Source organism: Capsicum annuum, chromosome 4, assembly GCF_002878395.1.
Source record: "Capsicum annuum cultivar UCD-10X-F1 chromosome 4, UCD10Xv1.1, whole genome shotgun sequence".
In the NCBI taxonomy this organism is placed as follows: domain Eukaryota; kingdom Viridiplantae; phylum Streptophyta; class Magnoliopsida; order Solanales; family Solanaceae; genus Capsicum; species Capsicum annuum.
The window spans coordinates 220856789-220867896 of NC_061114.1; positions in this window are offsets into that span (position 1 = coordinate 220856789).

Here is an 11108-nt window from a genome sequence, read left to right on the forward strand (position 1 = left end):
TATTCAGAGGAAATTTGGCAAGCCTGAAGTCTATGAGTTCTATACAAATGGGATGGGCATAGGTGAGTTGTTTTCTACTACTGTGAGAAAGGTTACTATAAACCTTTACATTGCTGGTATTGCTAGGATTCTACTTATTTCTTCTGGGGGTCGGGGTCACGATATCAAGGGAAATTGGCCACCCCTGGACAACCTTACTTTTGCTCTTGAAATTTTTCTTGAAATCCTCATTTGATTCATCATCGAAGGGTTTTTAAGAGAGAGATGTCCCCCCTCCATCAGCTGTATTTTGATGCAGTACACAAGATGATCATTCCTAGGAAGGAGGGAAGGAATGTGGCTAGTTTTTCGGATCTCACTCTCATGGAATTATTAGATACTGAAGTAAGAATTGATCTACCTAGACTTATTCTGAAGCACATGCAAAGGGTGCTCATCAAGGAGAAAAATGGGCATGTACTTCCTTATGAATTCTGGCTTACCCCTATCCTTGAGGAGTTTAGGGTACCTGTTCAAATATGGTCTTCACAGACTGTGAAATACATCATAGGAAGTGTGAATCATATGATGCTACCTGGTTCCATGAGGAATGTGGATAATCCCATGCAAAGACTAAGGAATGCACTGGCTGATAAACAGGGTGAGGTCGAAGCTGCACAAGTTGCATTGGAGGCAGCACAAGTTGCTCATGAAGAGGAAAGAGGGATTCTTCAAGCTCAAATTGCCTCCCTAACCTCACTACTGGAAAGAGAAAGTGCTGAAAATGCTGATGTGATTAGGAAACTCACCTCTCTAATTCCCTCCTCTTCATCCCTTTAGCCCTGGTTTCTGATATCCAAGACCAACTTTTTGTTCCTTTCCTTAAATGACTTGTTTTCTATTAGGGTGCTGCTGGTTAATATAAGTCACATCATGAATGAAATGGTCTTAAGTTGTTTTCACATGTTCTGCTCTTGCTTTATCTTGCTGTATTTATGTTTTATTATTCTGAATTTTGATTGTCTTAGTGATTGTCTCAACGGCCATGAATTATTAAACGATTTTGCACTTGTTGAATCAGCTTTTCGATGATGTCAAAAGGGGGAAGAATAAACTATGCAACACTTATAACTCAATGACTAACCATGTTTCATTCTTTGTGATCTTCTAGTCATAGTTCTTTACGGAGTATGTTAGGGTTAAATAAAGGATGTTGAGGTGTTGAATTTGTCATTCATTATAAAAAAGCGGGAATTTGTTTGGAAAAGAAAAATGAAGTTTTGATGATGAACACAGTCAATGAAACAGGTTCCACAACATGTTCCATGCAACATGTTCCACACAAGTGAATCTACTACTGTCGACTGATTAAGATGAACATCCTACAAGGTGGACAGGATGAAACAAGTTCAAATCCAAAAGAGTGAAGGCAATCCAAGTCAAGATAGGAAGGACATCAAGGCAGTCTAATTTAAACTAGGAAACAAGGAAAGGCAGCAGAAATTAAAAGACGGAAAAAACAATCCAATTCAAGTAAGGAAAGGAGATCAATTGAAGGTTTCAATTAGGGTTGCTATAAATACAAGGGAAAAGATCAAAGCACGGTGTGCACAAAAAGGAGACAGTCAACAATCAAGCAAACAAGTTCGTCCAGTTGAAGGAGGACCTAATCTATACTTCCTAAGTCGTAGATCAGTTGTAATAGGTAGGTTCTTTTAATTGTAATGTGTCATAGTTCTTGTACTCAGTGATCTATAAACTGAGATAGAAGTATTTGTCTTCAAGTTGGGGAACTCGAAGATTTGAGAACACTTATCTTGGGTGAGATTTGTATTTTTGTAGTGATAGGAATTAGAAGTTTTAATTCCTAAGTTACAAGAAGCCTTGTAATTGTTTGATTGTTGAGGCTCAAGAGTTTTAGTGAAGTTGGGGTTAAATCTTATAGAGGTACAGGTCGTGATTTTTTACACCTTTCTTGAGTCGGGTGTTTTCCACGTAAAAACACTGTGTTCAGCTTTCTCTTCTGCGAACTGCGTTTACTTACCTGTTCCACAGATAGGCAAACAGTACAATCGAGAAATCAGTAGGGCCCATACTCTAACAAGTTTATACAACTTTGGAGGACATATATGACAACCGGGGTTAATTTAAAGATCACATTTATATATTATGTCATTAAATGTCTCAATAAATTTAAATTTGTGCAGGTGAATAGAAATAGCTTCATTCTAAGGGCTCGAATCTAATATCCTTGGTTAGGAGGTCCATGATCATATCAGATCTACTAACTCTGCATAATTTTTACGGAGTTGATCATTATTAACTATGAAGTCATTATTTGAACTAGTCCATCTTCATTTTTGTTTGTTCATAAATTGAAATTTGACTGTAAATAATACAATTAATTTGAAAAATGTTTACTTAACTTTTCTTGCAATTTGCTAAAATCGATAACTTTTTTAATTTAGTATATTTGACAAGTTAAAAAATAACAGAGAGAGTGTCATGTTTGGAGTTTGAATTCATCATATTAATTATGTAAAAATAAAACTATACTATATAACATTATATACGTGAAAGAAGATGAGAACCACCATATTATTGAGGCAATCTCTTTTTGCTTTGTTTAACAATTTCGAGGTCTTGCGTCCTTTAATATTGAGCCACGTGTCCCATTGAAGTGGCCATGTATTTTTTTGCAGAAAATAATGAAACCTAATTCTATAAAATTAATGTTGAATATCACATTAATAAGTGGACAATAGACAATGGGCGTATAAATATCGTCTTCTTTTCTATTTCAAATTAAAAAACAGGACATAATACCCGCAAGAGTGGTCGAGTTGGTTGAGTAAGTGATTTTTTCTTGGTTGTACTCATCTCATACGACTTGCTTAGGGCGATTTTTCGAATTTGTAGGTTATTGCATTAAAATAAAATTTATCTTGTACGCATGCATCTAAAGAATAACGACTATCGATTCTCAAAGGAAAAATAATTAAATGCTTTGCATAATCTCGAAGAGGAATTTTTGCAACAACAAATTATAATTCATAAATATAATAGTAGAAATGTTGGGTACGTGCTTGAGAGAAATTATTAAAAAGCCATCGAAGCCTTCATAGCCAACTTGTAAATCTCTTGATATCTCTTTATTCAATACAATTCCCATATATTACCAATTCAACAATTTTGTTGTGTACGTTAGTTCATAAGATAATTATCAGATACTTGGAGGTCAATTGGTTTTATAATATTTATCTATTTATTTTGTAAGATATACACGCACATTAAAAAATTGAATAATTTTTTTTTCTTTTATTCAAATAGTAAAGTTTATGTTCACTCATTTCTTAAAAAAAAATTTGATACATTCTTTTTCTCCTGATTTCTGGAACATTGTGCATGCATCCACCAATTCATCTGTGCTATTTTCTTTTCTCCATTGAAGCAACATACATATCGAATAATTATGTCAATAGAAATTAAATCATATGAATTTTTTTGATTTAATTGTGGTTTCGCCTTTGTAGAAATTCTATATCGATTCTCGATTCGCAAGGTTTTCGCTTCACATCTTCAATAACTATGAGCACCTAAGTAAAAAAAAAAAAAACTAATTAATTTTGTAAATTACAAGTTTCTAATAGGGATCTGTTGTATTCTAGGATTATATGATCACCCATTACATTAAGATTTTGTGTTCAATGATTAGATCAAATATTTACCGTACTTATGTCAAATTAAATGTTGAATTTTCTTAAATTTTTTCAAATTAAATGTTGAATTCTTTATTTATTTACTTTTGTACATTCTAAAATTTTTTAGTGAAAATGTTGATTCTTCAACACCTCTATAGACACTCCTTCACCCATTGAACCAAACTCGGTGTATTCTCAATCCACTCTTAAAATCTAAAAAATACTTTTTTAAGGCAAAATGTTTGACAAAGAAAGTAAAAAATGAGTAATTTCACTTAAGGGAGAGGAAATATTTGTGATATATAAATAATTAAGTATTTCAACTTTTTGTACAATTGTTATTACACTTAATTTTTTTGGTACACCTAGGCATAGTCAACCTTTTCTGCCCAAAAGGCAAAAATTATCAAAGAAACGTTATTTTCGTGCCATACATATATAAGCTATTACAATATGTGACCTTATACTCGACTAAATATTCAAAAATGTAATGATCCAAAAATTATGTTCTTATAGATAGAGTTTACTGGAATTCGATAATTTTGATCAAAATTTACTATATTAAATTCAAAATTCGATTACAAACAATTGAACTCATAAGGTTCAATGTTTGACTTAGACTCAATCCCCTTTCACCTTTTTGCTTTTAAATTATGATGACAAACGATTTAGGTTGAATCAAATTTGAGTGAATTGAAAATGAGTTAAAATTCAATCCAAATATATATTCTAAACGGTAAAAAAATGAATTGAGTAATTAACGAGCGGATTAAAAAATTACTCATATTTAACCATATCTTTGTGAAATATATTAGCAAAATGTGGATTACCCAAACACGAAACGAAATATCATATCAATTATTATGCATCTGACTGAAAACAAAAAGTAGAAGTTCCACTTATGATAAAGTAAAACACACTTGCAAATTAAGAAAATACACGTGTATAATTTTTATATACTCACAAATCATTATTAATAGAAGGTAATAAAAAAACAGATACCTTCAATTAAAATTTTAGTCTGCCAAACTATCACTTCGTACAAAAGTCTATACAGAACTTTATTCATTAAACAATTAATTCAACAAAAAATAATTACTCTAACGACAGAAAAAACAAATCAAAGAACTAATTAATATAGGGTTCATGAGGGACGAAAAAGAAAAAAATAGAAAAGTCATGCTTCTTGCACTTAAGTTATTAATTGTTTTTTTTTTCTTTTTTCCTTTTAGCTTATTATAAATGATACAACTAATGATCATCAATGATTAATTGGATAAGGACATTTATAATCTTAATTAACTGGCTTCTCTTCTCATGTAAAGCTATACCTACATGGTTTGACTATATATCTATATAATTACTAGCTAGTACTAATTGTTAATTGTGCTTAATATTGTATTTTTAAAATAAAAGATTCCTAGAGTATGTATATATATATTAATTAGAACTTTTTTGTATATGTTTCTAATGGTGTGCATAAAAATATTCAAATATATTTTTTTGGGAGGGTGGCATTCCTTATGCCTTCTCTAATTTTAAAGAGAGACATATCCTTGTGGTCCTAATAAGAGCATATAATTAGACAATAGAAAAACTTACCCATAGATTTTAAATATATATCTTTTTTTAACTTTATTTGAAATTTATGAAGTTGGAATTGAAAGTGAAATTGTGGAATTACAATGAGTATGTTATTGTTGTTTCATATAGACAAGTGAAAAATGAGTTAGAAAATACTCCCTCCGTCTCAAATTACTTAACATATTTATTTTTTACACAACTCTTAAGGAGAAATTAATAAGAAGTGCAAATTACTAATATGATCTTATTTAATGTTGATTAGATAAATTTTCTTCAATTAATATGGGTATATAGTTGGAAAAAATTGTTAATTATCTCTTGAATTCTTAAACATGCCAATTATTTTGAGGGACAAATTTTTCTTTTTAGCAAACATGCCAAGCAATTTGAGACGAAGAAAATAGGTTATTTGTTGCTTTTCAAATTCGAAATACAAGTTCAAGTTGAATTTATTTCATAATCAAATCATGATATTCAAATGAAGTGAAACAAAATTCAAAATAAAGTGATTTTTTTTTTTAAATGTAAAGACAGGATTATTATTGTAGTAATAAATTACTATGTGTTCATAATAGACGAGACGACCCATATATGAAAATTCTATAATATTAGTGTTCAATAATTAACCGATAGATAATATAAAACAATAAAATTAAAGTTGGTGGTAGGAGCAATTTTTAAATTCCACGTCGGTCATGGATGGTATAAATTAAAATTTATAATTTCTGTTGGCTGACTTATTGAACTCAGAGGTCAAAGCTTCTAACTCAGAGTTCCTAATAAATTACATAATTATACTCTAACCCTAATAAAATATTTTTAACTCCTCAGAATTCTATTAGTTATAAAAGTGAGTTAATTAGAAGTACAGCTCCATTAGTACTACTACATACGTACTTTTTTAGATACTTACTTATAATTAGAAGACAAAATAAGGGCACAAATTAAACTTTTAATGAGGGATTAGGATGGTTTAAATTTGACTTTATACATTACGCGCATAAGAAATTTTTATTCTCTTTGTATTAGTTGGAGATTAATTCAATGACGAGTTAGAGAAAAGTTTTGTGATCCTTTTTCTTTTATTTATTTTTCGGTTTAATTAAGGTTTGTTAATTTACATTATATATTGAAAAGTAAATGGCTATAGCATGATGGTCAAAAGCTCAAATGAAATGCTAAAACATGCAAAGCTATAACAACAATTTTGAGCATTCAAACTCATGAAAGTGAATTTGGTTCAAAATCAAGTTATTTGAATTCTGATATTACATAAAGTTTTTAGTTGGTTATTAAGTTTCGTTCTTTCTTAAATAATGATTTTTTTCGTTATACAATCTCACTTTCTGTATATGAAATAAATAATCTCACGATTTCATTACTCATAGTTTTAGCTAATAACAGCCATAATCAAATAGTACTAGACAAATTTCATCCCAAGTTTTAATTATAATCTATATACTAATTGGATAACCCCAATTCTATGACTTCATATGTGGAATTTATTAGTCAAAATTTCTTCACTTTTGGAATTTTTACATGAATATTAATTTCATCTCTACCTAATATAATGTATTTTAAAATAAGGATTATAGACTTCTTAGCCCACCCTATCCTCCAATCCCTTAGGGTTTTGGTAGGCGGAGCCACAACTAACGGGTTCAATATTTGAAGGAACTCTAATCGAAGGAGGTTCAACACCTACTATAGATACATAAAAATAATTTTAATTATGTATAAATGATATATTTTTCTATCGAAGGGGGTTCGAATGAACCCTGCCAAAGGCCGGCTCCGCCCCACTTTTATATCACTTTCCTTTTTCATTTTTGTTATCCTTGTTATTAGTTGGTTTCCCTTTCCCCTTTTCTTTTTTTCCATTTTTGTTTTTTGAGGGGGGGTGTTCTTTCAACTTGTCATGGCTGCCACACAGGGGTCATTAGTGGAAAAACATAATCAAACTAACATAAAGTTTATCTTTCGATGGAGAAATTTTTAAAAAATGATGTTTGCATTTTGATAAGAATTACGGAAGCAGTATATCACACCTTGGTATGGTCTACATGAGACATTAAAATGTTGTCCTCAATTTTATGTCCTCTAGAAATATCTCAAATGGAAACTAGCAATAAATTGAAATTAACAAGAGCCAGAGGTACAACTGATGAAACAGTAGTAGTGGAAAAGACTTTTGAAAATTCAAACTAATTTGCGACAAATATAATTTGTTAATTGATATCCCCATTCTCACTTTTCTTAATTCACAAGATTAAGTCATCAATATATCTAACTTTTTTTTTTTTTCTAGAAACACAACTGATTTTTTAAGGTGTTATGTGTTGACATCTTTTTTATGTCTTCAATTAGCATCACTAAAGTCAAAACTATCTCTTCGTAGAAGAGTCTCACATCAGATGAGAAAGAGATCGATGGGTGACCTTCTTATATAAATCTGAATAATTCGTCTCTCATGAACTAGTTTTTAGGGTTGAATTAGGATATGAGAACAAGATCCATTGCAGCTATTGTGTACCAATGTTGGATTTCCATATTAAATTGTTCACACACCAAATGTCCCTTCTTAAACATATGGGGATGGAGAATCCCACGTCGGATGAAAAAGAGATTAAATTGTTCACATGCCCAATGTTCATTCCTAAATGTGATTGTTCACACGCCAAATGTCCATTCCTAAACGTGAGGTGGAGAATCTCACATCGGATGAAAAAGAGATGGACGGTCTCCTTATATGGATTGGGACGATCATGTCCTCATTAGCTAGACGATGATACAAATTAAGACTTAGTACGAAATAAATTAAAAACTCTCATTTTAATACCTTATTGACCAAATTATGAAAACACCATTTTATTATCATTAGGAGCAATATTTTAATTATAAACAGACCTAAGCAATGCAAGTCAAGACTAATTAATCTTGAATTAGAAGTCCATTTAAGTTGACTACTGTGCTTATAAGCTTTAACTAATGTGTCGGTCCAATCCTTTGGCTAAGCTAAGCATATTTTGACAATGAAAGGCTACTTTAAATAGGGCACTGTGTTGATTCTTATTCAGTAAATAATTAAATAAGTAGACTAGCTATGTTGGCATTCACTTTATTTTAAAATTATTGTGGTTTACTTTTTCTTTGTCAAAGTTTTTTCTTAAAATAATTAAAAAGAACTTTTGTCAAGGGGTTTGTTGTAACCATAGATGGGTTTTGTTTTTCATTTTGAGAAGGAAAGCTAAAGATGCAAGTTAAGTTACTCCTACATAAGCAATATGAATTAATCGATTTAACTGGCTTTCATCACCTGTGCAATGTAATCGGTTTTAATAGGTATTTTCTTTTATGGTTCATATTCCGAATTGGGTTTGTCCATGCAGTAGTTGTAAATGTGAAAGTGTAAGAACTCAATGGGATTTCCAACATCTTGCAGAACAAGAATAACGTAATATATATTTTTCAGAAGGATCTTAATAAGACAAAGGAGTTTTCCTTTTTCATTTTTTTTAATTATAAATAATCTAACAAGAATTTGGTTCTTTTTACAAAGATGTGTGCGGATTAAAAAATTTATTTCGGTCAATTGAACCTTCTTGAACTCTTTCTTTCTAAAAATTCAAAAGATTTATGTCAAAATAACAGATGTCATGTTCAAATATCAGAAGTTAGGCCATAGAAAGTAGATTAGTTTTGATAATTTTAAGCCGTGGAGTCGCTGCTTAGCCAAGATAGATGTTATTAGCTAATCTCTAGTTTAATCCCCACTAAAATTAGGAAGGATAAACGATGTTATTATAGAGAGATCAGGTCAAAACATGTCTAAATGAAGTGATAACTTTTAAATGTTAGACTATTTTTGAAGAACCATCACATTTTACGGCTCCGTTTGGTCATAAAAATAATAATTTAATTTTCGGAGTCGGGTTGGAATTGGAGTTGAAGTTAGAGTTGGTGTTGTGTTTGGTCGTGAATATAAATTGGAGTTGTTTTTGAAATTTTGTGAGAGAAATACTTGTTTTCACTTTTCCAAAAACAATTTTGAAATAATTTTTATGGCCAAACACCACTATCTTCACTTAAGTAAAATAACTTTTCGAAAAAAATAAAAAAAATTGCATGACAAAACGCCTACAATATCTCAATTAGTTGTAGTTGATCAAACAAGGACAAGCATGTCAAGGAACCAATATCAGCTTTTGTTTTGCATTCACCACTAAGTACCTTTTTGTGTAGTTTTGACCTCTTGGGTCAAGACTCCAGATAGGCTTTCAACCTATAATTCATAGTCGAAGTTCATAATTGTTTTGTAACTTTAGCCTCTTCACAATCAACTATAGACTTACAGGACTGAAGTTGAAAAATCTGTATTTGTATGAAGTTTGACATATTGCTTATGCAAGCAAAATTCAGATATTAAAATTAAATAATTTGAATTTTTTTTAATAACCGATTGTGGTTTCCGGGCAAGTTTTCGTGCACCCCGATTAAATCCACGGGATACTTACCACCTCCCACACCAACAAGAAATATCAAGTAATTCTGTCCACTAAGGCTTTGACAGATAGAAAGGATAGTTGAATGTAGCTTAATCGTAGCAGGAAGAAAACTAGCTAGCACTTGTAATTCCTACATAAAAGGTCTCCAATTTGGATGCATGTTTCCTTTCTCTCGAATAGAGTAGCAGAGAAACGATGATACAAATTTGCCGAATGTCATATAATTATAGCAGCATATTGGTACTGGACCACCATGTTAAATGGCAACTGAAATCTTCAGAATGAAGGTGCATTCATCTGCAGTTATTCATATTGTGCAATCTCTCTTTCGTGACAATCTTGGCATTAGATATTAGTTGATAACGATGGCACTGTATGCATGTTATGCCCATGACAGAGGGCGGCTCATAAGAGTAGGTGAAAAAGATTTCTAGGCTGACAAGCACCGAATAAACTAATTAGAGAAACCGGTATGGGTAGAATATTAATGGCAAAATCTCCAACCTTGCCAAAGAGCCTTTTAAGGCTGGCATTCAGTTTAACTATATACGTTGTGAAAAGAAAAAAAAAGGATTAAGCTTATGAATGCTGAAGAGCAATGTTAATCACAACAAGCCTCGTAGTGCAGTGGGTTGGCTAACTCATCTTGTAATCCCCTTCCCCGTTACGACTTTTCCCCTACTCAATCGTACAATTTATTTTAAAACGAATGTCAGTCGCAGCATATCCCAGACAAGGGCTTAGTTGTTTATTAACATGCAGATTTTTTGCATCCTGCAAGTAGGTGCTAATGGCAAAGTAATACTAGTCATATCCATTCATTTGGAAATACACTGTTCTTACTACAATGCACCAAGGGATTCACTGGCAGACGCAGTGAACATATGGGCCACGACATATGAATGGAAAGAGGAGCAACAACTATTATAACAGAAATTGGACTTAATTCATCAAAAGGCATCTCTTAGAATAGCTAAATTCAACTGAAAGTACCTAACAAGGGCTTATTTCAAACCACACATTAACGCCAGAATTGGCAATGGTTGTTATAAAAATGAGATTTCTCCACTCCAAATTCAAAATGACACTCCGATACAATTCAATCTTAATGATGACCTCTGTCCAGATCCTTTCCCAATTGACGATCAGGTTTAGTTCACAAGAACAAACAATGGCTTATCTCCTAGGCGTTCCCGGCCCTGAATTATATAACAAACAGACACAGAAAAGTATTAATGAGGGGAAAAAATAAATAAATCAGAAGACACTAGTATAACATATTGGAAGAGGAACAAAAAAAATTGGGTAAGAAAACTATATTGACCACCTCTTAGTATAT